This window comes from Ailuropoda melanoleuca, chromosome 17, assembly GCF_002007445.2.
Source record: "Ailuropoda melanoleuca isolate Jingjing chromosome 17, ASM200744v2, whole genome shotgun sequence".
NCBI classification, from domain to species: Eukaryota; Metazoa; Chordata; class Mammalia; order Carnivora; family Ursidae; genus Ailuropoda; species Ailuropoda melanoleuca.
The window spans coordinates 3510218-3537469 of record NC_048234.1 but is presented as its reverse complement, the minus strand read 5'-3'; the positions used below and the strand labels follow the sequence as shown (position 1 = coordinate 3537469).

Genomic DNA, 27252 nt, shown 5'->3' with positions numbered 1-27252 from the left:
TCGTGGTTAAGGGGCACCAGGTAGCATGGCAGCACCGCCCTTGGGGGCTGTCGTAAACAGCAAAATCACTAGCAAAAAGCACAAAAATTCAAAAAATGTGGCACCACGTAGACCGCCAAAAGGACACTTGTTTACGGAGAGCTGAAACAGAAGGTGGAGGGTTGCCCTGTTCGACCCCAGCTGGGCTGTGCCCATCGGGTAACTCAAATGCTTCGCTGCTGTCCTCGTGCCATGGTGATGTGGAAAAGACCATGGAAGTCTTGTTCTTGGGGCCACAGATAAATTTTGGCAAGGAGGTAGATTTGCAAATACGGAATCCAAAAATCATGAGAGTCAACAGTCCTATTCTTTTTCCTCGACTCTGCTCTATTTTTTCTATGGGTCCCGTCCGTTCTCCCTTTACATATCACCAAAAGGGCAAGATCAACACAAGTTTGGTATCTGTGAAGGGATGGAGTAGCTCACCCTTGGTCCTGTCCTGGCCCACGTTGGCTGGGGTACGGTCGTCTGCTCAGCTGCACAGGTAGGGGGAAAGGTTGATGGCCACTTCCAAGGATCCAAGGGACACCTTCTCATCTACCCACTGCCTATGTTCTGGGACTCGGATTAAATGAAAAAAATGTAATAACTGCACTGCCAACGTGTACGGACCCCTCCTCTCTGGGGCAATGTCACCTCATAGAATACACTGCCTCTGTTAGAATGTACTTTTCCTTCTCTACATGGCACCCTACCTCACTCACACACACACACACACTCACACACACACATGTGCGTGCACACACACACTCACACCCTGCTTTCTCCAGGATTTGTGGAGTATGCCAAATATAGCAGATTGAATAGCCCCCAAAAGATATGTCCGTGTCTCAATCCCTGGTGCCTGTGAGTGTGATCTTTGCAGGGTGTTTACAGGTGTGACTAAAGCCAAAGGTCTTGATATGAGGTTTTCCTGGATATGGGGTGGGCCCTAAGTCCGGGGATGGGTGTCCTTCTAAGAAAGGGAAAGAGAGAAGATACACAGTCACACAACAGGGAAGGCTATGTCAAGAGGGAGATGGAGCCCGCGATGACGTATGTACAAGTCAAGTAATGTGGGGCATCACCAGCGGCCACCATCATTTAGGAGAGAGGCACGGACAGACTCTCCCTCAGAGCCTCCAGGAGGGAACAATGCTGCCAACACCTTCATTTCAGGCTTCTGGCTTCCTGCACTGTGACAAAATACATTTCTGTTGTTTTGAGCCATCCGGTTCATGGTATTTTGTTACAACAGCTGCCGGAAACTCATACAGCTGGAGAGAAACAGATGCAGGAGGTGGGAAGATGGAAGGGAATTCTGCTCTTCCTACCTCAAGGGGCAGCACCGAAAGAGACATGGGTTTTCTCACTGATATAGACACTGAGGTTCTGAGTCAGGGGGCATCCAGTGGGGGGGGCATTATTGTGCCCTCACTCAAGCATTTCATGAAGCAAAACGAGGTCAGGGGATACAAAACAAAATAAAACAAAAACATAAGGGAAAAAGAATAACAGACTGGGCAGAAAGAATGGCACCACATACAACAAAGGATTGGTATCCAGAATATATAAAGAACATCAACAAATGAATAAGAAAAAGACAACCCAATAGAACACATATACACACACACCAGCTATGAGTATGCACCTAACAGAAAAGGAAACGTGGATAGCCAATAAACATGAAAAGAGGCTTACCCCCACTAATCATCAGGCATATGCTAATTTAAACCACCAAGCAAAGGCCGACTGAAACAATACATCCATCAGACTGGCCAAAAGATACAAGTTTGATCACATATCAGGTGTTAGCTAAGATAGAGGGAAGTGAAAACTTCCCTTGGACAACGCAGAGCTAGTGGAAATTGGTGCAATCATCTTGGGCAGCAATCGGACAGTATCTGGTAGGGCTGGAAATAGCCTAACGATTGTAGTTCTCGGTGTCGACCCTGGAGAAATCGCACATGGGACCCCAGGAAGGACAGGCAGAGCCGACGGGGGGACAGAGTGAATGGCCATCAGTAGGAAATGGATAAATGAACTGTACCATCTTTATATGATGTCATATGGTATAAGCCTTAAAATGAATGTAGCACAGCCCTACAAAGCAACATGAATCCCTCTCAAAAACATAGCGACTTACACAATACGCTTGGTAAGAAAGCGTTCAGATAAACTCATGAGCTCAAAAAACAATGCTCTGGGAGCACCGGGGTGGCTCAATCGGTTAGGTGTCTGACTCTGGATTTCGGCTCAGGTCATGATCTCGGGGTTGTGAGATCGCACCCCATGACAGGCTCTGCACTCAGTGAGGAGTCTGCTTGGGTTTCTCTCCTTCTCCCTCTGCTCCTCCCCCCACCGCACACTCTCTCTCTCACAAATAAATAAATAAAATATTTTTTAAAAAACATACAACACTCTGTATTTGTGCATAGCCAGTTCCAGCGACTAAACTCTCTTAACAAATCCCCTTCTGCTTGAGGTCGTGGATTCTGCTATCTGTAGCCAAGAACGCTGACCTGTGCAAATTCACTGAACAGTTTGGATTTTTTTTTAATCAAGCCTGTGGTCTTTGATTACACTTTTCTCGTGAGCCCACGGCCCCTGAGCTAAGATTTCTCACCGCTGGGATCAAACCATGTTGGATGAATAAATGAGGGAGATTCAAGCATGTACGACCTATAGCGGGAAGAAAATTTAGGAACCATCCAAAACGTGAACATCAGACCAGGGTCTGGCAAACGTTTTTACTGTAAAGGACCAGATAGCAGATATTTGGGGCTTTGCAGGCCATACAGTTTCCATCACGACTTAACTCCAGTGTCACAGGGTGAAAGCAGCCATGAATGGTATGTAAATGAGTGGGTGTGGCTGCTTTATAATAAAACTTTATTTACAAAAAGAGGTGGCAGGCTGGATTTTGCCCAGGGACAATAGTTTACCAACCACCCCCCACCAGAGGCTAAACATATAATAAACCAATCACCAAAACCACCCCAACCCATACAGGAGGTGGGATGAGTCCTCCATATCTCGGGCATCCATGCCCCATTCCCAGCTGAAGGAGCTGCACACATGATCTCATGTCTCCATAGTTACACAGGGTTTCCCTGTTCCCCCACCCCCAACGTCCTCTTTCTCTTAAAATGTATAATCTGGAAACAGTCACAACTAGGGCCACAGTATCCATGTGTCCTTCCCATTTTTTTTTAAACAGCATAAATTACATTTTATTTGAGCAAATATTTAGGGTTTTCTTTCAACTGGCTGAGATATATAGGATTTCCACTTTAGTCTTTAATTAAAACACAATTAAAATGCATGTGGAAACTGAAACTAATACAGACATTAGTGTTGATATGGTAAAATGCCTCGACACACTTTAACATATGGTAATAATAACTACACCAATCTTGGCACTTACAGGAGAACTTCTGCCCCACAATCCGTGGAACTTGGGGACTGTCACAAATAGGAAAGGCACTATGGTTTTGCCTGACCTCCCGAGTATAAGTAAGTGTGGTGCTGGAGTCACAGGGGCCTCGGCCCAAATTCATCTCTTCTGTTATCAAGGTGAGTGACCGTGAGCCCATGATTGTCCTTCAAGCCCTGGTTTCCTAGGCTCGAAGTGAGACCAGCGCGGGGCAGATGTGACAAGGAGATAACCCACCGGTTAGCACAGCATACAGATCCCCGTGAGCGCTCAGGAAAGGCTCAGTGCTGGGAATGATGGGGACGATGATGACAGAGAAAAGCTTGTTTTGAAATGTCAGGGAGCCTGGGTGGCTCAGTCAGTTGAGCGTCCGACTCTTGGTTTCGGCTCAGGTTGTGATCTCAGGGTCATGAGATCCAGCCCCGCGTGGGCTCTGCGTTCAGCACGGAGTCTCCTTGTCCCTCCCCTTGCTTGCGCACCGTGCACTCTCTCCCCCTCACTTCAAAATAAATAAATAACATCCTTAAAAAAAAATTGTCAGTAGCACATAGCGACCCAGTGATGGGAACCAGGCCCGCAGCATTTGTGGCCCTCGGCTCTTAGCATCTCCCCATGACAACAGCTCACCCAAGACTCCCAACGCCAAGTCACAAAACACAAATGGATCCACCCAGGTACAAATCCCCAGTTCCGAGACAGTCAGGTTCCGCTGCCCCATCTCACCTACATGGCGGGCAGGGGGCTCCCCTCTGCAGTTAACCACCTTGTGGGGTCACAGACAGCCACTTCCTATCTCTAAGCCAGGAAGTGTGGCCCGGTTGGCACTGCACAAACTTCAAGGTGCACGCGAATAAGCCGGACCATCTCGTGAAAAGGCAGGGTGGCACTCTTCAGTGGGCATGGGGTAGGGCCCAATAATCTGCTTTGCTCATGAGTTCCTGGTGACGCCCAGGCATCCTGAGAGCACGCTTCGGGGACCACCGGCCTACAAGACTTCTTGGTTCCCGCCCAGCCTAGCACGCTTTGATCAGAAGACCAGGCAGGGGTGCCCACCATCCCTTCACCTCCCCAGCCATGGGTTCTGGGGTGAGGAGGAGTCCCACAGTTCCTACAGACCCCGAGAGAGGATGCCTGTTCTCTGTCAAGAACAGGAAGAGACAGCGAGCGCGCACGCAGATCCCAAGGAACTCAAGAAAACCTTTTAGGGGCCAGTCCTGCTGCTCCTTAGCCTGGAGCCTTCACCCCCACCCCACTGTCCACGCAGATGCCACGGGGGATATTGCAAGCAACGAGGAACCCCCACGTCTCCACAGATGTATAACAAAACCATCTCAGCAGGAAGAATTACTTCGGATTCATGCCTCCTACGTCCGCCGGCCAGCTGGGAGCATTCTTTCCTCAGCCCGCAAACGTTCCCCGGGCTTTCCGGGCCACCAGGCCAACACACCAGGCCCCGGGCTACCTCCAGTAAAGGTCCCAGGTCGGCAGCTGGCCGGCTGGAGGACAAGCCTGGGGTGGCGCGATGGGGCGGGAAGAGCCCATTTCCTAGGGCTGGGCAGACAGAGTGACCCGAGCTGACCGGCCCAGGCGGGCCCCTAAGTCCAGGTGTCAGGAGGCAGCTTTTCTGGGAACCCTGTCCCTGCCTTCCCATTCCAAAGTAGACATTCAAAACAAAACACCTGACCACACAGCTGCCCCAGGCTTCTGGCGCACTCAGGAAGCATGCATTCTGCCCCTCCACCCCCCGGCCCTGCCCCCTTGGAGGCGCTCCCTGCCATCAGGCCTGGCACAGGGCAGCCCGGGGGGGTGCAGGGATTTGCCTCTGACTCTGCAGGTCCGGCGGGCAGCAAGCCCTGGCTGTCACGCCAGCTCCGTGGTTCCAACTCTCACTCCACAGAATAGAGCCCACAGGGGAAATCCTGCCCGTCCTCAGGCCAAACGGCCCGTCTGAAGTCTCCGGTCCCCTGGACCCGACAGCAATGTTGTGCTGGGTTCACACAATGGCCAGACCGGGCGCCGTGGGGCGAGAGAAGCTTCTTCCCAGGCAGTGTGCACACCCTCTGCAGCGAGCTGGGTTCAACATGTCAGTCCACGTGCCGGCTGGTCTGACCCTCGTGCTGCCTCCAAGGTCAACGCACCCTGCGCTCGGAGCTCCCTTCCTGGGCTCGGCTGCAGTACTTCCTGCCCAGTGCTCTCCCCGGACCCTCTGCAGAGCGGGTGTCCCGCTGTCCATCGTGACATGCGGCTGTTTATTGCAGTAAAACATACACAACAGAAAACCTACCACCATAACCAGCTTTCGGCGTGCAGTTCAGAGGCACGAAGTACGTACGTTCATGCTGTTGTGCAACGGTCCCCACTATCCGTGTCCAGAACCCCTCCATCTTCCCCGACTGGAACTCTGTGCCCATGGAACACTGACTCCCCCTGGCCCTGTCTCCCCCAGGCCCTGGAAGCCACCGTTCTACTTCCTGTCCCTGTGACCCTGACTATTCGCGTACCTCACAGTGATACCATCATGCAACATGTGTCCTCTCGGGCTGGCTTATTGTACTCGGCACAATGTCTTCGAGGTCAGAACACGTTGTAGCAGGTGTCAGAACTCCCTTTCCAAGGCTGAATCGTATCCCATTGGAGACAGATAACACAGTCTGTTTAACCATTTCTCCACCCGCAGACACCTGGATGGCTTCCTCCTTTTGGCCGTTGTGAATAATGGTGCTCTTTGAACATGCGTGTGCAAATATCTGCTCAAGTGCCTGCCATCAACTCTTATGGGTGTATACCTCAGGAATTACTTTTTTTAATAAAGATATTATTTATTTAGGGGCGCCTGGGTGGTGCAGTCGTTAAGCGTCTGCCTTCAGCTCAGGGCGTGATCCCGGCGTTATGGGATCGAACCCCACATCAGGCTCCTCTGCTACGAGCCTGCTTCTTCCTCTCCCACTCCCCCGGCTTGTGCTCCCTCTCTCGCTGGCTGTCTCTATCTCTGTCAAATAAATAAATAAATAAAATCTTTAAAAAAAAAGATATTATTTATTTATTCTGGAGGGAGGGGGCAGAGAGGGAGAGAGAATCTTCAAGCAGATTCCCCGCTGAGCGCGGAGCCCAACGTATGGCTCAATCCCACGATCCATGAGATGGTGACCTGAGCCGAAACCAAGAGTCAGACGCTCAACCGACTGAGCCACCCAGGAGCCCCTGCATTAATTACTTTTTATTTTTTTTTTATTTTTTATTTTTTTTAAAGATTTTATTTATTTATTTGACAGAGATAGAGACAGCCAGCGAGAGAGGGAACACAAGCAGGGGGAGTGGGAGAGGAAGAGGCAGGCTCACAGCGGAGGAGCCTGATGTGGGGCTCGATCCCAGAACGCCGGGATCACGCCCTGAGCCGAAGGCAGACGCTTAACCGCTGTGCCACCCAGGCGCCCCTAATTACTTTTTAAATTGTTCCGGACGTAGGGTATTTGTCAGAAAACTGCTCACCCGAGTAAAGGGCTCATGGAATTTCCACAGACTGAGCACGCCCAGAAAATCAGCACCCAGATGCAGAACCAGAACGCTCCCCGCTCCCCAGAAGGCCCCTCAAGTCTCCCCACCCTCCCAAGGTCACTACCCACCACCCAACCTGCATCACCAATATCCTGGCTCCACCAGCTTCGCCCGTTCTTACGCTTCACACAAGTGGACCCAACGCATGTGCGTCTGGCTTCCTTGACTCAGCGTTAGGGTTTCTGAGGTCAGCCACCTGCTGTGTGTAGCTGTGGGTCGTTGGCGCTCACTCTCCGTATGGCATTCCACCCTATGCAATAGTGCAATTTATTTTTCTCTTCTATTGCTGGTGGGCGTGTGTGGACTGTTACAGATAGTGTTGCTACGAACATTCCAATACACGGCTCTCGATAAGCCTACGCATGCTTTTCCGGGTGGTATACACCCACGAGCGGAATCGCTGGGTCCAAGGGTGCACACATATCAGCTTTAGTAGATAGAGCCCGTCTCCCAAAATGCTCGTACCAGTTTGTACTCCTGCCTCCAGAGCATTTCGCCAAAACCTGATTATCTCTTTTTCATTTTACACCTTCTGGTGGGTATGCAGTGGGAGTGCCTTGTGGTTTTAATTTGCGTTTCCCTGATGACTAATGAAGTTGAACACCTTGTCACGTTTATTATTTCCTCTCCTGTCTTAGAAACGGGTCACAAACCCCCAAAAAGGAGGCGCAGCAGGGATGATCTCAGTCTCTTGCCTGGCTGGGTCTTCAAGCCTCCTTTGCAGCCAGGGCACAGGATGAGATCCAAGGCTGAGCTGTGTTACGTGAGCTGAGGCTAAGTTCTCCACTCACCTGGCCAGACTGTGATGGGCCCCAGGCTGCATTAGACATGGCTGGCCCGCCCCTCAGGAACTCTTTGCCCATAACAGTGTCCCAAAGGCCAGGCCTTTAGCCAAGAGTGCCAGATGTCACTGGGCTGGCACTGGCTGATGCAAAAAGCCAACAAACACAAGTGTGCAATTCGTAGGAACAACAAGTCCCTCTTTGGAACACGTGCCACAAATACAGAGAATTCCGCAATCAGGAAAGGGACGAAGACGAACCCATGTCTGGTCTTAAGAGTCACGCCAACCAACTCCCTGAGCTAGACCTGATCCCTTGGTCTGCCCCAACTCAACTTCATTCCACCTAGCAAGTATTTATTGAGGTCCCTATTAGAAGCCACACACTGGGTTGATGATGCTAGGGTTGCAAACTCGAAAGATGGTCCTAGCCCTCAGAGGGCTTATGGTCTCCAAGAACGTAACTAATATAAATGCAGAATGCAATAAACGTAGTAAGGTGTGAACGTAACGCAGGCAGGACATCATGAATTTAAGGGCGAGAAAATGTCTGGTTATAGAGAACCAGAGAAGAAGACTTGATGGGGGCAGGGGGGGCTTCAGATGAACTCCGAACAACACATAGGGCATCTCAACAGCTGGAAACTGGTAGGGAAGGCCCTCCACATGGGCAACAGCACGACCTTAAAGACATGGGGAAGTACGTTAGTGGTGCTTATTTCTAGATAGAAAAGGATGACACAGTAACTTCTTGTTCTTCACATTTTTTTCTATGTCCCTATTTTAAAATGTTGATTAAAATTCAGGAGAGAAACAATTCAACTTTAGAAAATATGATATGTGTGGGGCGCCTGGCTGGCTCAGTCCATAGAGCGTGTGACTCTTGATCTCAAGGTCATGAGTTCAAGCCCCATGTTGGGCGCAGAGCCTACTCAAAAAAAATACGTGTATGTAATAATTATTTTGCCTAATATATAGGCAGAAATTTTTTAAAAATAGTAAGTATTGGGCAAGAGTTTAAGGCTTTCTCCTAGATTTCTGGTGGAAACATGATTCTTTTCATCTTTTTGGAGAGCAAATTAAAATTTTTAATATGCTTATTCTTTAACCCAGAAATTTCAACTCTAGGAATTCATGAATTTACACAAATATACATCTAGGATGTTCACTGTAGAATTTTTTTAATAGGAAGGAAGGAGGCATGGTGGGAGAGAAGGAAGGAAGAAAAAGAAATTTTAACAACTTAAGTTTCTAACATTAGGGACTTGGTTTTAAATAAATTATCCTATACTAAAAAAGTAAGACTATATGAAACTATTGAAATGATGTTATAAAATATTTAATAACATGGAAAAACATTCCCGATGAAGCACATAAAAAGACTAGATAACAAAACAATATGGAGGGGCGCCTAGGTGGCACAGCGGTTAAGCGTCTGCCTTTGGCTCAGGGCGTGATCCTGGCGTTCTGGGATCGAGCCCCACATCAGGCTCCTCCACTAAGACCCTGCTTCTTCCTCTCCCACTCCCCCTGCTTGTGTTCCCTCTCTCGCTGGCTGTCTCTCTCTCTCTGTCAAATAAATAAAATCTTTAAAAAAAAAAAAAAGAAAAACAAAACAATATGGATAATTCTATCATCCTTAAAGATTCATGTCCATATAAAGGAACAGGAGAAAAATACCAGAAGAATGTATGCCAAAATGTTATTGGTGTTTTCTCTCAATGGATTTCAGATAATTTTTCCTTTTGTATTTTTCTGTATGTTCTTAGATGTCTCAAATAACACACGTTGCTTTTGTAATCAGAAAGGAAACAAACACTAAGTGATTAACGCTGAGGGAAAAGTGAGAGAACTGCCCTAATCTCAATCTCAATCCCTAATCTTCCCCACACCTCCATTCTCAGCAGCATCTCACTAAGCTCTCCAGCCCACGACCCAGTTAGGGACGGTGCTTGTTTTCCTCCTGTGCTGGTGTGGCTGGAAACGCCCAGCAGCATCCTATGGCCTGTGCCAGCCCAGGCCCTATAATGGAAGCATCCAGCTGTGCCTGGAGCCACGTGGGCCTCAACGACGAGGTTCCTGCCCGGTGCTGTGGCTCTCCCAGAGTCTCTCTGCATCCACCTGCTGCCTCAGGTCGGACACTCTGCAATGACTCTCCCCACATCCTTCAAGACAGCTCCCGGTTTGTTCCCATGGCTTGCGGTTCGGCTCACCGGGATCTGTCAATCTCAAGACTACGCAGGTGAACCCTGGGGCACCTGACTGCATTGCTGGGGCTGCTGCATGACCAGGTAAGCCCCACCTCGCCCATACGTGATGCTGGTGAAACTAATGGAGAATCATGACAACTATGGTGGATGCAGGTCACATGGCCAGGTGGCATCAACCTCATCTGTGAGGATGGGAGCGGGAGGGATCATTTATCTGGCAAATGCAGAAGTCAGCAAGGCCAGGTGACAATGAAGAAATGAGCAAAGGGTCCACTTTCGAGTTGCAAAAAAACAACACAAAGTCCTTGACTAAAATCCATTCACTTTGTTCAAGAGCATCACCAGGTCCTCATTCAGAACCTATTTATTCTCAATTTACGTTCAGTGTTCAATAGCTCACCTATTCCCTTTCTTGTGGAAATCAGAGTAAGGAGATCAGGAGCAGAAAATCAGAGAAGGCGAGCAAAGGCTTATATTTATACAATGTTCACCGTAGCTGTTTTCGTTATAGCAAAACACTGGGAAAACCCAAGTTCATCAGTGACTGACCAAATAAATTAATGTTACCTATGTTGAACGGCATAAGAAGAGATTTATACATGCTGATTTAGAAAGACTGTCACAATATAGTAAGTGGGAAAATGTATTTAATTGTGTGATAGTGTGCTTCGATTTGTATTAAAAAAAAAAAACCCACAAGGATACGTATTCACATATGTCCTGGTACAAGCACCAAACATATCTGGAAGGATACAAAACATTGCCTTTTTCAGAGTGAATGAGCATTTGGTGTGAGAAGGAGATACTTTTTATTATGATGTTTGAATTCTCTGCTTTTGAATCTTTACTTTTGTATGCTTAAAATGTTTTCCATGCTCATGGATTATGACTTCAATTAAAACAATGGTTTAAAAAAAGAAACGGGGAGAGGGATAACTTTTGGAAGTAGACCCAGTGACAGCAGAAATAATTGATAACAGCTTGGGAACAAGAGAGAAGATACAAGGAACGTTTCAGTAAGCCAATAATGCAAGAGAGAGAGAATGAAAGGGAGAGAAAAATAGAAGTCTGGGACCTACAAGTCAAACAGATATGCAAGACCCACTGATCCCTGGTGATATTATTACATTACAGAATAATTTTAAATTACGTTCTAATGATGAGTCTAAAACATCAAAGTAAGATTAGATTGCCTTGAACAGTCTTTAAGCAGAAAAGTTTGAAACACTAGAGACATTCCCACTTAAGTCAGAATTAAGATAAACATACCTGCTTTCATCCTTACTACTTGAAGTTGTTCTGGAGGGTGTAGCCAATGCAACAAGACAAGAAAAGAGAATGAACAGCAGAAATGCTGGAAAGAGACAGAAGGGTCTATCAAGATGCTATGACGGTCTACTCATGAAACGCAGGAAGACAGTCCCACAGTTTAGTGAGCAGGCTAAATAAATACATGAAATACTAAATAAATACATGAAAAGCAATTTCTTTCATATATGCCAAAAGCAAACAATTAGAAAATACAGTGGAAAGTGCCCTTCACTTTGGCTGCAAACATCTCAAATTGCCCAAGTATAAACTTAAGAACCCTACGTGAGAAAACCATGTGAAACACCATCTGATGGACACACTGAGGTTGCAAATGAGAAGATCCAATATTATAAAGACTCCAATTCCCTCTACATTCATCTAGAAATGTAGTGCAATTTCAATCAGAATCACAGAGGAATTTTTTTTCCAAGTTGACCAAATCATTCTAAAGTTCATCTGGAAATAAAATGCAAGAGAACAGCCAAGGATTTTGTAATCATGGGATTCATGCCCTAAAATAATTAAAATATTAAAACAGTGTGGAACTGGCAACAGAACATAGATGCATATCATTGGACAGAAGGAAAAACCTCCAGAAACAGAACCAAAAATATGCAAGAATTAACACATGGCAAAGGGAGCGTTTTGAACCAGTAGGAAAAGGACAACATCGAGAAGATGTAAGGTTGGATTCTCTACCTCACATGAGTCATCTGATCATTTTAGGAATGGATTGGAGATTTAAGGGTGGAAAATTAAGTATGAAAGTGTTGGGATAAACAAAAACGTAGACCAATAGTTGTAACATCTCAGAGAAGCACGGGTCGTGAAAAAAACACCAAATGTAGAAATTTAAAAGAAAACATTTAGAAATATCCCTACATGAAAACAAAACACGCTTTTTTCCCCCCATCAACAAGCACTAAAAGCAAAACTGAGAGGCAAAGGGCAAACCGGGATAAAATTGTTTGCAGTCAACATGACAAACAATTTACATCCTTGATACACAAAGATTTCTTACAAATTAATAAAAAAATATTAATTCCCCCACGGGAAAAAAATACACAAAGGTCATGAATAAGCAATTCCCTAAAGAAGGAGCACAGATGGCCTACGGACGTATACAAAAAACGTTCGAAGAAATGCATTTTCAAACGTAGATGTTATTCTTACCATTCAAGCTGGCAAAGTTCTTTTTTAAATTTTTATTTATTTTTTAATTTTTTAATTTTATTCATTTATTTGTCAGAGAGAGAACACACAAGCAGGGGGAACAGCAGGCAGAGGGAGAAGCAGGCTCCCCGCTGAGCAGGGAGCCCGACATGCGGCTTGATTCCAGGACCCTGGGATCATTACCTGAGCCAAACGTGGACACTTAACCAACTGAGCCACCCAGGCGCCCCTCAAAGTGGTCTATGTTTGAATATGAAATCCTGTTTTTAGGAACTGGGTGCATATATGCATTCCTAAGTGACATACAAGGGCATATACTAAAATATAATTACATATATATATATATATATATATATATATATATATATATATACCAAAATTTCCGTGGATAACAGGATTATGGACAATTTGTGTTCTTTTAACTTGCCTATGTTTTGAAAATGCTTTTTTTTTTTTTAAAGATTTCATTTGTTTATTTGACAGAGATAGAGACAGCCAGCGAGAGAGGGAACACAAACAGGGGGAGTGGGAGAGGAAGAAGCAGGCTCATAGCAGAGGAGCCTGATGTGGGGCTCGAACCCATAACGCCGGGATCACGCCCCGAGCCGAAGGCAGACGCTTAACCTCTGCGCCACCCAGGCGCCCCTGAAAATGCTTTTAAATAAATATACCTGTGCAATAAGAAAAAGCATTTTTAAACAGTCATTTGCAGGGTGGCTCAGTCGGTTAAGCGTCTGACTCCTGGTTCTGGCTCACGTCATAGTCTCATGGGTCATGGGATTGAGCCGCACGTTGGGCTCCGTGCTCAGCGGGAAGTCTGCTTGAAGATTCTCTCTCCCTCTCTCTCTGCCCCCTCCCGCTTGTAACTCTCTCTCTCTCTCTCAAATAAATAATAATCTTTAAAAGCCATTTGGCAAAGAAAGCATGAGTACACCCACATTCACAGCAGCACTCTTCACAATGGCCCAAGGGCAGAAGTAACCCGAGTGTCCGTCAACGGATGGACAAACACAATCGATGATTCAATTGTCCAAGTTCTGGGGAGGAACCTCAGTTCTCTAGAAAAGTCACTTAGGAAGAACAGCTCACTCTCTGATAATATGGAATAAATGAGGTGTTCTCGTAGACGGTGAGACATAACCAACACTCCAGAGAACTTTCTCCCCTCCCTGGCACCCAGCGCCTTTCTCAAGCAGGCACTTTTTCAGCCCATCTCCCTCCAGTCAGCTCTGCCTGCCCGCCAGGCTCAGGGCGGAGGGGGTCCCACCGGAGACTGGTGGGGGAGCCACAGCATCCCCCCTCCCACCGGCGGCCCCAGCCGCCACCTCCCTCCCTGCAGCAGCCTCAGGCGCCCGAGAGTGGCTGAGCCTCCACCAGCCCTGCCAGCCTCCCTGCCCCCTTCTCTTGGCTCCCAGTCCAGAGGAGCATTTGACTTTCCTCTGATTCTCCCCTCCTCATAACAAAAAGCTGAACATTCCCCAGGCGCTTGGCCTGGTTTCTGTACTGGAGCAGAGATGGCCGGGGAAGGCAGGCAGCAAGAAGCCAGCCTCAGGGCGCTCTCAACAGCGGCTGCCCCACACGCCCGCTGGTCCACAATCCGGCATCCACGAGCCCGTTTTTCTGCTCATCGGTGGCCAGAGATATGAAATGACTTTCTCGCTCAGTGTCACAGACGGAGTCCCTGACTGCTGGGCAGAATGAGAGAAATCGAGGCAGCCTAGGGCACCGCCCCCCGGCTCCCACCAAAAGATGATCCATTGTCCGAGGCTGGGAGGAGGCAGGCATTCACAGCAGCCTCTGCTCACAACCGTAGCCTGTCCGGCGGCCTCGCCATGTCCCCCGTGTCCTCAAATGCCCATCTCCCCCGCGGGGCCTCAAAAGGATAGGCAGGCACGTGGGCCTTGGGATTGCTCGGCACAGAAGACAGTAGTGTTAATTTTGCTTAGTAACTGTGCTGCTGTGGCCAGATAGCTTTGTTAGTGTTTAAAAGAAGAAAAAAGCCTTTGGCTGCTCTAACAAGTGCTCGCCAGAAACAGCAGGAGGCTGGCGGAGGGAGCCAGGTTAGAGAAGGGAGAGGGAACCCCCACTCCCCACCCCCCACCTCCTGGAAGAAGCCGATCCCATGCAAGGGGCCGCGGCTGGGAACACAAGCCCCATCTCCAGGGCGGTGATGTTCAGGGTGAGCAGAGGGAGAAGAGCCCAGGGTGGCTGGGGCGCTCGGGCTCAGGGGGCCCATGCAGGCAGGGAGGTAGGAGGACTAGGGTTCTGGGGTTTTCAGAATTGCCTCGGGGGGGGGGCAATTACCCCTTAAGGTCGACCAGCAGTGAGAGACCCACCAGGGACCTGGAACGGGGCACGCCCAAGAAAGAAACTTTCATCACAGTGCGTGTCCTGCCCAGGAAATGATCATGGTCCCAAGCAGGGCTCGGACGTTGGTTCAATGATAACGCCGGTACAAATCAGGCTCCTCCTGCCTGGTTTTCTCGGAGAGCCTCTCCCCGGGGCTGCGAGCACTCACTGCACCCCCGTCGCCCCCCAAGGTCCAGGCGTGAGGGCTGCGGGGAAATTAATCAGTAAACCCCGTCATTCAAACTGTGCAGGCACATCACGCTTTGCGGGGTGGACAGGTGCAGCTGAGGTGCTCGTGACGGCTGGCCAGAAGGGACCCGGGGAGAGGCGATGTCTCTGGATTTGAAGTCATCCAAACTCTCGATACTGGAAGGAGAAGAACAGATTTCCAGCCCCGAGGTCCTCCACACGTGCTTCCAGCCAGCTCGGAAATAGTTACCGTGACTCAGCCAAGCTGCCAGCCGTGTCTGAAAACCCCAAACCTGCAAAGAAGATAATTGAAGCAGAAAAATCCTCCATCTGGGACGACTGAACATGTTCCAGGCCTCCAGGTCTGCCCTGAGGTCACAGTCCTCAGATGTACAACCCACCCGGGAGTGGGGTCGCGGGCCGACTCGGAGCCGGCCCACCCATCCGTCTGAGCTTCGGTGGCTGGGGTTCTAGGAGCTCTGCAGAACCGTACAGCCCCTCAGAGGGCTCAGGGCGGGGGAAGGGGCCTCAGAGGACTTCTGAGGCCAAGCCCTTGTTTCTTAAAAAGGCACGGAGGCCCGGAGAAGGGAGGGGCTGGCTCGACCTCACCCAGCGAACCAGTGGTAAAGCCAGGCCCAGGACTGACAGCTCTGACCCCAGCTCCAGAGAGATCCCGCCAAATCTCAGGAGCGGGACAAGAAATTCCAAGTCTTAGAACAGGTGGCCCAAGACCCTTGAGGCTGACCCACAGATGGACCCGCACCTGGGCACCCACAGGGTCCCCCAGCGTGGCCTCCTGCCTGTCCCTGCCGGGCCTGCCTGTTCACCACCAACACCAGGCTGGTGGAACTGGGGTTCTGGCCACGCTGAGGCCTTTAGCTCTGCACACAATGGCCCTGTTCTCCAGGAGTCACTGGAAGCAGTGCAGCAGCCTCAGGAGAGAAGGGGACAGCAGCAGGAAGGACAGGACTGAGTGGGTTTGCTCAGCCTCCTGGTGGAGCTGGTGTTTCTACATCTGCTCCTGAGTAGACCGTGAGCTCCCCGAGGGCAGGATGCCCAAGGGGCCACCTTTGTTACCCTGGGAGCTCGGACACCCCTAAGCCTTGACCACCTCCCCCCCTAGGCGTGACCCTTAGCCTTGAGAGGAGTGGCTCAGACAAGCAGCAGTCTCCCTGGACCACAGGATCAGGTTCGCGGGTCCAGTGGCCACAGCACGGGGGCACTCGGGAGCACCCACATCTGACCCCTCTTGTCCTGTAATCTACAAGGTCATAGTCCTCCAAAGGCCACCTCTGGCCTCATGTGGACCCTTCTTCAGCCTCCACCAAGGAAATACACAGAAGGTAGAGCCGTCATCAGACGGTGAATTCATTTGAAGGCTATGGGATCAAGGCCCCAAACCAAGGGGACTTTGAGGGAACCCCATATGCACAGGGGCGTCCTTCCTCTTTTGGCCCCATGCCTCTCAAATGTGGGAGGTGGTCTACTTCAGACGCCTCCCCCTCTGCCAACTGCTGTCTCCCTGCCTCAGTCTCCCCTCTTAGCGCCACTACCCACCTGGCGACCGTAGTGATCCCTCCACAGCACAATCCAGGCGCGCCCCACCTCTTTGTTCCTGTCTTCCTCCTGCTGGCATCACAGCAGCCAAATGCTGGACACAATCAACAGGGGCTTGTGGAGTGGACTCTGCCCCCCGTCTGTCCTCATCTCTTGCCCCTCACACACAGACTCCAAACACGCAGCCTCCTTGGGTCCTCAACTGCCCTCAGCCATCTGCCACCTCCAGGCCCCATACCTGTGACCCTTTCTCCCTGAAATGTTCCTGATCCCAACCTGTCTGGCCAACTCCCACCTGTCCTTAGAATGTGGTCAGTAAAACAAGGCTCTGGAGCAAACAGCCTGGGCTTGAATCCCAAGTCTCACACTGACAAACTCACTCTGTGACCTTGGTCAAGCTGTTTAACCTTTATGAACCTATCTTCCTCACCTCTAAAATGAGAATAATAACTTGACTTCATGGGGCCATGGTGAGAAGTCAAAGAGACAGCACATCACAGGGTTTGGCACAGGGACCCACATGCAGAAGGTGCTCAAATGAACACCAGTCATGATGATGATGGTGACCAGGAGAGTGATGGTGATGGTGGTGATGATGGTGGTGACCAGGAGAGTGATGGTGATGGTGGTGATGATGGTGGTGACCAGGAGAGTGATGGTGATGGTGGTGGTGATGGTGATGATGGTGGTGATAGTGATGATGGTGACCAGGAAAGTGATGGTGATGGTGGTGATGATGGTGATGATGGTGGTGATGGTGATGGTGGTAGTGATGGTGATGATGGTGACCAGGAGAGTGATGGTGATGGTGGTGATGATGATGGTGACCAGGAGAGTGATGGTGATGGTGGTGGTGATGGTGATGATGGTGGTGATGGTGATGATGGTGGTGATGGTGATGGTGGTGGTGATGGTGATGATGGTGACCAGAAGAGTGATGGTGATGGTGGTGATGATGATGGTGACCAGGAGAGTGATGGTGATGGTGGTGATGGTGGTGATGATGGTGATGATGGTGATGGTGGTGATGATGATGACAGTGGTGATGGTGATGATGGTGATGAGGACAGTGGTGATGGTGGTGATGATGATGGTGATGGTGGGAGCAGAAAGAACAGTGATGATGATGACAGTGAGTGTGATGATGGTGATGGTGGTGGTGACACTGGGTGATGATGACACCAAATGACAGTGGTGATGATAACAGCAAGTGTGATGATAGTGATGATGGTGATGGTGGTGAAGCTGATTAAGACAGTGGTGATCATGGTGGTGATGACAGTGGTGGTGGGAACAGAAATGACAACGATGATACTGAGGATGACAGTGAGTGTGATGATGGTGATGATGATAATGGTGATGGTGGTGATGATGATGATGGTGATGGTGGGAGCAAAGATGACAAAGATGATGGTGATAATGAAAGGATGACATCGAGTGTGATGATGGTGATGACAATGTTGATAAGAGCAGTGATAATGAAGGTGGTAGAGGTGATTTGTCTGATGATTTCACTTCCTCCAGGAAGCCTTCCCTGATCTTGCCCCACAACTGGCCCAGGTGCCTCCTCTTCCTACTTCCACAGTGCCGGTTCTGACCCCTACCACGGCACCTATTGCCCTGTATTGTAATTGCTGGTGTGTGTTCCCCTTCAACCCTCATGGTGAGCTCCACTTTATTTCCATCACTTAGCACAGAGACTTAGCATGAGAAAGATGCTTAAGATATAGCAATTGAAGGATTTTAATGTTTGTTGGCTTTTATTTATAAAGATACCATGACAACTTATCTCCCTACACCTACTTCCACTAGCTACCATTTAAAAAAAAAAAATAGCGCTCATAAAAAGAATGGGGAAAACAGTGACTTTGAAAATAAGGACAAGTGGGGTGTTACCTGGTTTTTATTGCATGGTTTTATCAAATTATCAGCAGAAATGCATCTCACTTGGGCTCCATCGCTAACTAAAAGAAGAAACCTAGAATATTCTCACAGAGTGCCCCAACTTGGAAATCCCACGTTTGGTAACACTGAGAGCCAGGGGGGAGAGTGGTCAGAAGAGGTGACAATTCTCCCCGAGTGTGCACTGCTGTCCCCCGCCCCCCACTAGAATGCGAGCTCTGAGAAGGGGACTTTGGTTTGGTTTGTTCACCACCGAACACAGAGTGGGCACTCAAGACAGATTTGTTGATTGGCTGAATGAAAATAGCCATGATGGCAGCTCCCATCTGAGTACCCAACTCTGTGTGGGCAGTGGGCAAATTCCTTTCTCATGTGTCGTTGAGGTCGGCACTTTGCTTATTTCTGTTTCACAGAGGAAGGCGCTGAGGCTCAGAGAGGCTGAGGCAGGGACTGTGAGTGATCCTGTAGACTGTTTTCCATAGATGCGGACAGAGAAGCATCACAGCAGAGAAGCTAACTGTCCTTGTCCCCCATACCCATTCTGCCCCTTCCTTTTAGCTACAGGGGCTCATGGTCATCCGGCTAGAGACAATACTTCCCAGGGATGCCTTGCTTCTAGGTGTGGCCATGTGACGAAGTCTGGGGCAATGGGGTACGACCAGAAGTGATATATGCACCTCCCTCATCACTTCTTTAAAGAAACTGTTCTCTTTCCACATTTGGGCAGGTTGGAACTGGAGGACCAGCTGGGGGACCAGCTTCCACCACAAAGACCAGGACAACGCCCACGGGGTGGTGGAGCAACAAGACAGAGGGCTGGGTCCTGTCCTGCTGGGTGACGTCATGGAGAGAGCTGCCCACCTCCCAGCTACTAAGGGAAAAAGAAATAAACATCCACTTTGTCTGAGCCAGTGTGTTCTGAGGCCTCTGTGTTCCAGGAGCCAAGCCTACTGCTAACCAGGGATTCCCTGCCCAAGTCCCACAGCTCATTTCATTTGTTTGTTTCTGTAGCATCTTGGTACGAGGGAGTGGAGCTGCTGGTTTCATGCTTGTTGCTTTAAAGATCAGAAGGAAGTGTGAAAGCTGAAAAAAAATAACCCAAAACCGAAGCTAAGAAGCCCCTCGGAAGGCTGTGGAATGAGCTGTGACGTGGCCAGAGGTCTCCTCCCACCAAGGCTCCATAGTGTGGCAGGACGGAGGGGCCAGTGCTCCAGGGGTACTGCTCTCCAGATGGAAATCTCCTGGACAAGCCACTCCACGCTCCCTCAAGGGCCATGGTGTGACAGCGTCTTGTGAAAACAACACCCCAGTGGCTGTTTCTATGCAGGAATGATGACAGTTTGTGGAGTCTGGGTTTTCCTCTCACTAGATGACTAGACAAAACAGCTTTTGATTCACATCATCCTGTGCCTTTGTGAAAATGTTCTCTTGCTATTCCCAGCATGTTCATGGCAGCTACCAGGACGTCTTATCTCATGCAAAACACGTGCTCCTGGGAAGTGAACAACTCGGTGTTTCCACAAAACCTTATCCTTTTAAAAATGTATGCGGTGCACTTTTCCATTGAAAGAAGTGCTATTATGCACCTATACATAAAAGTGGATCATCGCCCTCACTGGAGATTCTATAAACCTGGATGCCATATGCCTACCCAGCCCAGCAGCTGTTCATCAGCCACACTGCAGGTCCTCGAGGTGCCTCTCACAGACCAGGGCCCAGAAGCAAACGCAACGTTTGCTCAAAGCATGGGCGTCTCTCCCCAAGCGAGCAAGGGCTCTCACGCCTCTGGCAATTGAGAGTCGCCATGTGCCAGGTAACAGAAAACTCAAGTCAAAATGGCTTAAGAGAATTTTGGGGGGTCTGGGTAACTGAAAGGTCTGGAGGTAGAGCTGGTTTCATTCAGGGACGTCATCAAGGTCATCAAGGACTTGGCTTCTTCTATCAGTCCTCAGGGCTTTTGTGGTATCAGTATCAACCTAGGGTGGGTGTCCTCATGGGGGCAAAATGGATGCAGTGGTTCCAGGCTTTGTATCCACACACCACACCATCTGAGGTAAGAGAGAAAGGGCTGCCTTCCAGGGCACCTGGGTGGCTCTGTTGGTTGAGCATCCAACTCTTGGTTTCAGCTCCAGTCATCATCTAAGGGTTGTGGGGTCGAGCCCCACGTCAGGCTCCACGCTTGACACCCAGTCTGCTTGGAATTCTCTCCCTCTCCCTCCTCCTCTCTCTCTCTCTCTCTCTCTCTAAAATCAATAAATAAAATCTTAAAGAAAAAAAAAAAAGAAAAAGAATGGGCTGGCTCCCAGATTCTCCTCTGGAAGAGTTAGGGACCTTATTACAAAAGCCTCCAGCCAATGTGCTGTTCTGATTCTAGACCAAACTGGGTCCCTCGTCCATTCCTGAACCAACTCCTATAGCCAGGGAAGTGCTGTGTGTTGACCAATCAAGGGGCAAGGAGGATGGAGCCATCCTGATCGGATTAGACAAAACACAGACAATCCCTCCCAGGACCACGTGGCTATAAACAGAGGAGAAGGGACGGAACAGGTGTTGGCCAGAGGATCAGTGACCGAAGATTGCACTAGCTTCCTTTGGCAGCCACATCCCATATCTGACGCATATAAATCTTCCCTTCAGCTAAACTCCTTAAGTCTGTCTGATCATAGGAGGACCCATCACAGGTAACGGTCCCATTCACTTTTTGGACCTGTGGCAAAGACTCTAGATTTCTCCCCAACGTTCTTCCCTCTGATTAGGCTGACTCAGTGAATCTCCTCTTCTGAATGGAAGACACAAAACCTCTCTCGACCGATCTCAACTCACTGCACCTGCCAGCATCATTTATACTGTCTGTTCTCGTCGTGAAACCTCAGGCTAGTGTCCACGGCCAAGCGAGTGCTGTCAGGGCTCTGTGGCTCTCTGCTGCCCTAGGGAGTTGTGAGGCTTCCCCGCCCACTCAAAACAGCAAGCAAAGGGCTGTTGTTCCCAAGAACACCAAACTGGAAAGGCAGCACAAGTAAGTCACTAAATTTATAAAAGGGCCGTCCGCTGAGACGGGGAGGAGGTATCAGGGAAAAATTGGGGAGAAGTTATAAAAAAACAGAAAAGGTTCTGACCTCAGATAACTTCACAAGCTTCTCTGGAGAATCACTTCATGCATCGCGGGCAGGGTTTATGCAAGAAAGAACACAGAACCCAACCAGCAGACCCAAACTCAAAGAAAATGCCTTGGCCCTGCATCAAAAGCTTGGCAAATGGATGTACATTTATATGTTTTAAAGTCAAATATTTAAATGTTTATCTGACTTATTTGATTATTCAGCCAACTACTGCCTTCAGCCAGGAAACATTAAAAGGCTTCCCCCCATGGCTATCCCACCCCACACACACCCAGCTTCCTGCCATTCAGAACTTTACCGGCCAGTCATCAATCTCTTCCTCAAAGGAGTAAGAATGTGGAGAAGGGCAGGCCTGAGCCTAGAACTCTCTCTGTGCCAGCAGGTCCGTTTTCTTGTTGATGCCAGTGATGGGAAGGGGTACTTTACGACAGTGGGTGTGGATCTGTGCGGCGGGGGGGACTGGTTGGGATGGTAGTCAAGTCTCCGACTGAAGAAAACTTGAGTGTTGGCAGTAAGAATGGAAAGGAACAGGTGTGAATAGGGCATTCCAAAGGGAGAATCAATAAGACGGGGTGATCAGCTGATAAGTCAAAGAAGACCAAGATGGGGCACCTGGGTGACTCGTTGGCCTGCATAGAGGAAGTACATTTTGGTTTATAGGTGAGATTTCAAATGTTCTAAGTCTGAGATGACAAAATTTGATGTTTCAAGAAAGACTAGAACGTGGATGGATAGTTTGGGAGGCATTTATGTCTCAACTCCAAGGATAAACGGAGTCACTGAGATAAGACGTCTAGAAGGCTAAGTGGACTGCAGGGCTTACCTCAGAACACACCCACGTCTCAGGAGCTGGCGGGGGTCAAGCCAAGGAGGGAGAGAGACAAGGCCTGAGCAGAGACACAAGGACAGACCGTGGCCGTGAAACCACGGGTGAAGACAGTTCAGTGGGGCAATCAGGTCCATGTAGCCATGAAGCCGTGCTTCAAAGAGGTCACCACGCTCTCCCCTTGGGGACCTGCCATGCCCAAGTTGGACAACCTGCCATCCTCAAGCAGGGCTCCTCTCCCACAGCATGGAGATGGGGGTCTGCATGGTGACAGAGGAGACCCTTCTGTTAGGATCTCAGTTCCGGGATGCACAAAGGACCCTGGGGGCCATTTCAGGCCCTGCTTCCTGCCGTGGGCTCCTCTCCCAGGGCCCAAAGCTGGTGTGTGGAGGGGGGAAGCTGGGGAGCTACGAGGACCACAAAAGCCACCAGGAACCTCCCCAGCTATGCAGCTCTTTTTCAGAGGATGTACCCCAGATTCTTAAGTCAGTTTCTACATAGCCCAAAGAGTGGGTTCAAAGTCAAACAGAAGAAGGCAGGGAGGGTTGGAAGGGCAAAAGAATGAACAGCATGTGCAGTGTTGACAAGGAGACCTTAACCGTCATCTGGCAATGCAAACACATGAGCGGAGCAATGACAAAACCTGTTACAGAAAACATCTACATTGGGATGACCTTCACGCTCCCAGCATGGAGCCCAGGGCCCCAGAAACCTTCACAGACACTGATGACCAACAGACCATAACTGAGTGTCAGCCCTGCCACATGCACTCAGACGGATTCTTGGCTCTCTGGGATGACTGAGGTTTGGATCTCTTGTCTGGGATCGGACGAAAGGGCGGTTTACACATCATCTCTTCTGTCTTCAATTCTCCCCCGTGACTTCTCCACCATCTTGCCAATCTTCCTGGATAGTTTACTAGCAGTTAAAGTTCATCCTCCCAACCTCTCCCCACTTTGTTTCTACTGGATACATCCGGTCACTGATGATGGTGATGATGACGGTGCTGTTGATGATGATGGTGGTGGTGGTGATGATGATGGTGATGATGATGACGATGGTGGTGACAATGGTGGTGACGATGGTGGTGATGATGGTGATGATGGTGATGGTGATGGTGATGATGATGCTGGTGATGATGATGGTGATGATGGTGATGATGGTGATGGTGATGATGATGGTGATGGTGATGATGGTGATGATGATGGTGATGGTGATGGTGACGGTACAACACCCTAAAAATCAAGTATTTCATCTCCACCTTTGCTCCTTCGGTCTTCACAACTACTCTGGGGGGGGTCTGGGGAACACTGCCTCTACTTTGCAGATGAAGACACTGAGGTTCACCAAGGTGAACCAACTTGCTCAAAGTGCTAAAATGAGTTGACGGTACCGCCTGCCTCGGAAACCTGGCCTTTTTCCCTCCCAGCCCAGCACCCCACCTCCAATATCCTGTTGCCTCTGGATGCCCTCCCTCTCACCTCTACTGCATCTGACCTTATGTTCTCCTGGGTCTCCTCCTCAAACAACGGGTAGCCCCAAACCCTGTCCCTCTTCCTGGCCAAAACCCACAATCATTTCTTCCATTTCTTTTCTTTCTTTCTTTCTTTCTTTTTTTTTTTATTATTTCCATTTCCAACAGGACAGTTGGGGCTGGCTGCCCATGTTTTGGAGACAGTTTATCGCCAGCTGTTATCAGTTCTTTCCTCTGTCTCTTCCTTTGTTAATTCCAAGATGCCGCAAACAGGAAGACAGAGATAACATGGCCAAATCCTGCATTCACCCAACTCTGTGAGCACTACCTGCTGCAGAACAGGGCAGGGAGCTTCTCCAGGAAAGAAGGGAGAAAGCAGCAATGCGGCTGCTTCAGTTTCAAAAATGCACGCCCGGCCCGACTTCTATGCAAGAAGAGCAAGACGCCGGGACTGCGACACAGAGCTCGGAGTTGAGGCGCTCCGGATCGTCACCATTCAGGAATGTGATGATGGTCTACACTGGATTTCCTAGAGTGGGTACTGGGGAGCTCCCCCAGCAAGAAAGCTCCTCTGACGGCATGAAGCCAGGACACCCTGGGTGGTGGGAGGTGGCTGACAAAGTCACACAGGAGGTAAAAATAATTGATCGCCAAAAAACACCAATCACCAATAACAGCACAAAATGTGTATTTCTGTGTAGTCACTTCGGACTCTACGTGTTAAGCATGCTGGAGACTGAGAAACTGTAGAAAAGGGAGGCGTACTTTCCCCTGATTTCCGTCCTGCCCCCTACCCACAGTGCTGGGCCTGTCCTGGGGCCGTACCTCCAGGTGGCCACAGGCTGACACAAGGACACACATGCCCCTGGCCTGAGAGCACAGGGCTAACCATCCCTGAGGTTCCCAAGGGCCCCTCCCAAGGGAAGCAGTCTCAGTAAAGTAGATGGGAAACATGACCCGGAGAAAGTAGGTAGCTTGCCCAAGGTCATACCCATGGGATGTGAACTCAGATGGCCTGGCTCCCTGCAGTTTATACCCTTAGTCAAACCAACTAGGCCTGACCACGACACGGCGAGGCCAACTCTTTCACAAGCTAGAGCATTCCACACGCACACGTTCCTTTGAGTAAGACGCTGGCGTGCTGGGGAAGGCACGGTGAGCACATGTCCTAAGGACCTGGCCCCAGGGGCTTCTGAATATCCCAGGTGGTGGCAGCCTCAACCCTGGGATCTGGACACGGCTTCTATATCCAGCCCCAAACCTTGGGTGTCAAGTCTGGAGAACAGGCTCAGCGATCCAGCTTGGGCGATGTCGTTGTTGGATAAAAACTACCCGGGGCTGCAAGCAACAAAACCAGCTTTCCCCCGTGGGGCTGGGAAAAGGGCTGCTCAGGCCAGTGGAAGAAGTGTTGCCCCTCCCAAGGTGGCCACGAACGTGGACAGGACACTCATCTGGGCCTGTCAACCCCGGTCTGTTTGGTGAAAAACAAGAAAGTCGGCTCCGTCCTTTAGAGTCACACCTCCGAAGCCAAGGAGTCATGAACTTGGAGTTGTTTTTCCAGCGGAGGAGATGAATTTCCACTGATGTGCAAACCCGCTCACCCGCTCCACAGCTCTGCTTCGTAAGGAATGACACACATTTTCGAGAAGGCTGGCCAGGTGAGGAGTTCAGCCCAAGGCCGCGCACAGAGAGACGCTCGTTGACCCTGGATAAGCATGCGTCACAGCACCGAGCTCCAACCAGCGCGAGCTGGCCTAGTCCCATCCCTAATCCCTCTGAAAAATGCAATCGTTGAACTTACACGCCCCCATCCTCGCCAACCTGCTTCCTTCCTGCATTGGTTGGGTTTCCGCGATGTGAGCAGCCGGCACCACTGACTTCTCTCGGGTGCCCCTCACCCCATTGCCTGAGTGGTGTCCCTGGCCCTTGATGCAAGCAGACGGATCCCCTGAGGTCCTCACTCAATGTATCCACCAATCCCCGGGCCTCCTGGGCTGGTCACTGTCCCCAGAGAGCTCAGGGTAACAAGAACCACGCATCTTTTGGGCTCTGTTTCCAAACGGCTTCCCTCTTTCCCATGCCCCTTGCAAGACCCCTGAAAATGGTACAGAACTATCTCAGAGACACTCCCAGAGAGGGGGTGCTGAACTCCCCCACCCCTAGGAGAGCTGGGAACCCCAACACACAGCCACATCAAAGATAAGGCCACAGCCACGCTCACGGCAAACACTTGCCAAGCACCTACTATGTGCCAGGCACCGACGTGGCTGGACGCTGCCGTCTGCAGCCCTGGAAGGCACAAGCAGGATCAACAGGTGAGACTTCCAGAACCCTTCTGCAAGGACTGGCCTTTGCAAGAGAGTGGGCGCCTGCCACCAGAGCGGACAGAGCAGAGGATCAGTGTTCTTTGTCGGGGTTAAGTGTAACGCTGGACGGGGGTCAGACACTGCATAATCTCTGCGGTCCTCTCAACCCCTTAAATTCAGCAAGTCTATAAAAATCTGATGCAAAGAGAGATGTAGGCACGCACGCCCCCAGACTGCCCCGGACACCAGTGCACCTTTCCTGCAGAGACTGAGATGTTTACCCTAGGCTATTGCTAGGGGACACAGCTGTCCCCCAAAATTCACGCCCTGACCTCATGAACTCTCCGGGTCATAGGGACTTGCTTGAGTTCAAGTCCTTCCTAAATGATTCACTTTCAGGCTCCCGCCACCCGCCCGCGGACACCTTCGCCTTCTCCCAGCCCTGCTGCCTGCACACAGGAGGCAGGTGTCTGGGGCCCAGGTGGGAGACCCTCCGCCACCTCCAAGCCACGGCTGGCAAAGCCGGGGCCCCCACGGGCACTGCCCCCTCCTTGCAAGGCCTCCGCTGTGCAAAGCGTGCAAGGCAAAAGCACGCTGCCAGCCTGCTTTCAATATCCGCTCGTCCCTCGCTGGCCTACCAGCCAGACGGTCCCCCCACCCTCTTCTCTTTGAAGAAAAGTGATTTAATTTCATGAGACTTTGGGGTAATCATGTTATGATCTTCAACATTAACCAGAACCAACTCCCTGCTACAGAAGGGTGGGGAAGGAAAGGGGAAGAAAAAAGTAAACAGTCCCATTTGGGATTGCCAGAAATGAGAGGGGGAAAAAAAAAATCACAGCAGCTGCTTTGCTGGTTCCCCTGTTGAGGACGGGCCTCTGCCAGAAACGGGGGTCCTCCGTGCCAAGGTTTCTGGAAACAAGGAAGTTGGGCTTGGCAGGGCCTCCATTTCTACAGGTTAATCAGCTCAATTCAGGGGAGGGGGAGATATTGATTTTCATTCCCCAGCCTCCCTCTTATTCCCACCCCACCCCCACCCCCACTCA

The 27252-nt window shown here is 50.0% G+C and overlaps 1 protein-coding gene across 2 annotated transcripts in view; it reads right to left on the bottom strand.

The window, feature by feature from the left end:
* The window catches only part of NTN1 (netrin 1), a 160068-nt gene that overhangs the window by 95002 nt on the left and 37814 nt on the right, over positions 1–27252 (bottom strand). The gene's annotated exons all lie outside the window — the stretch shown is intronic.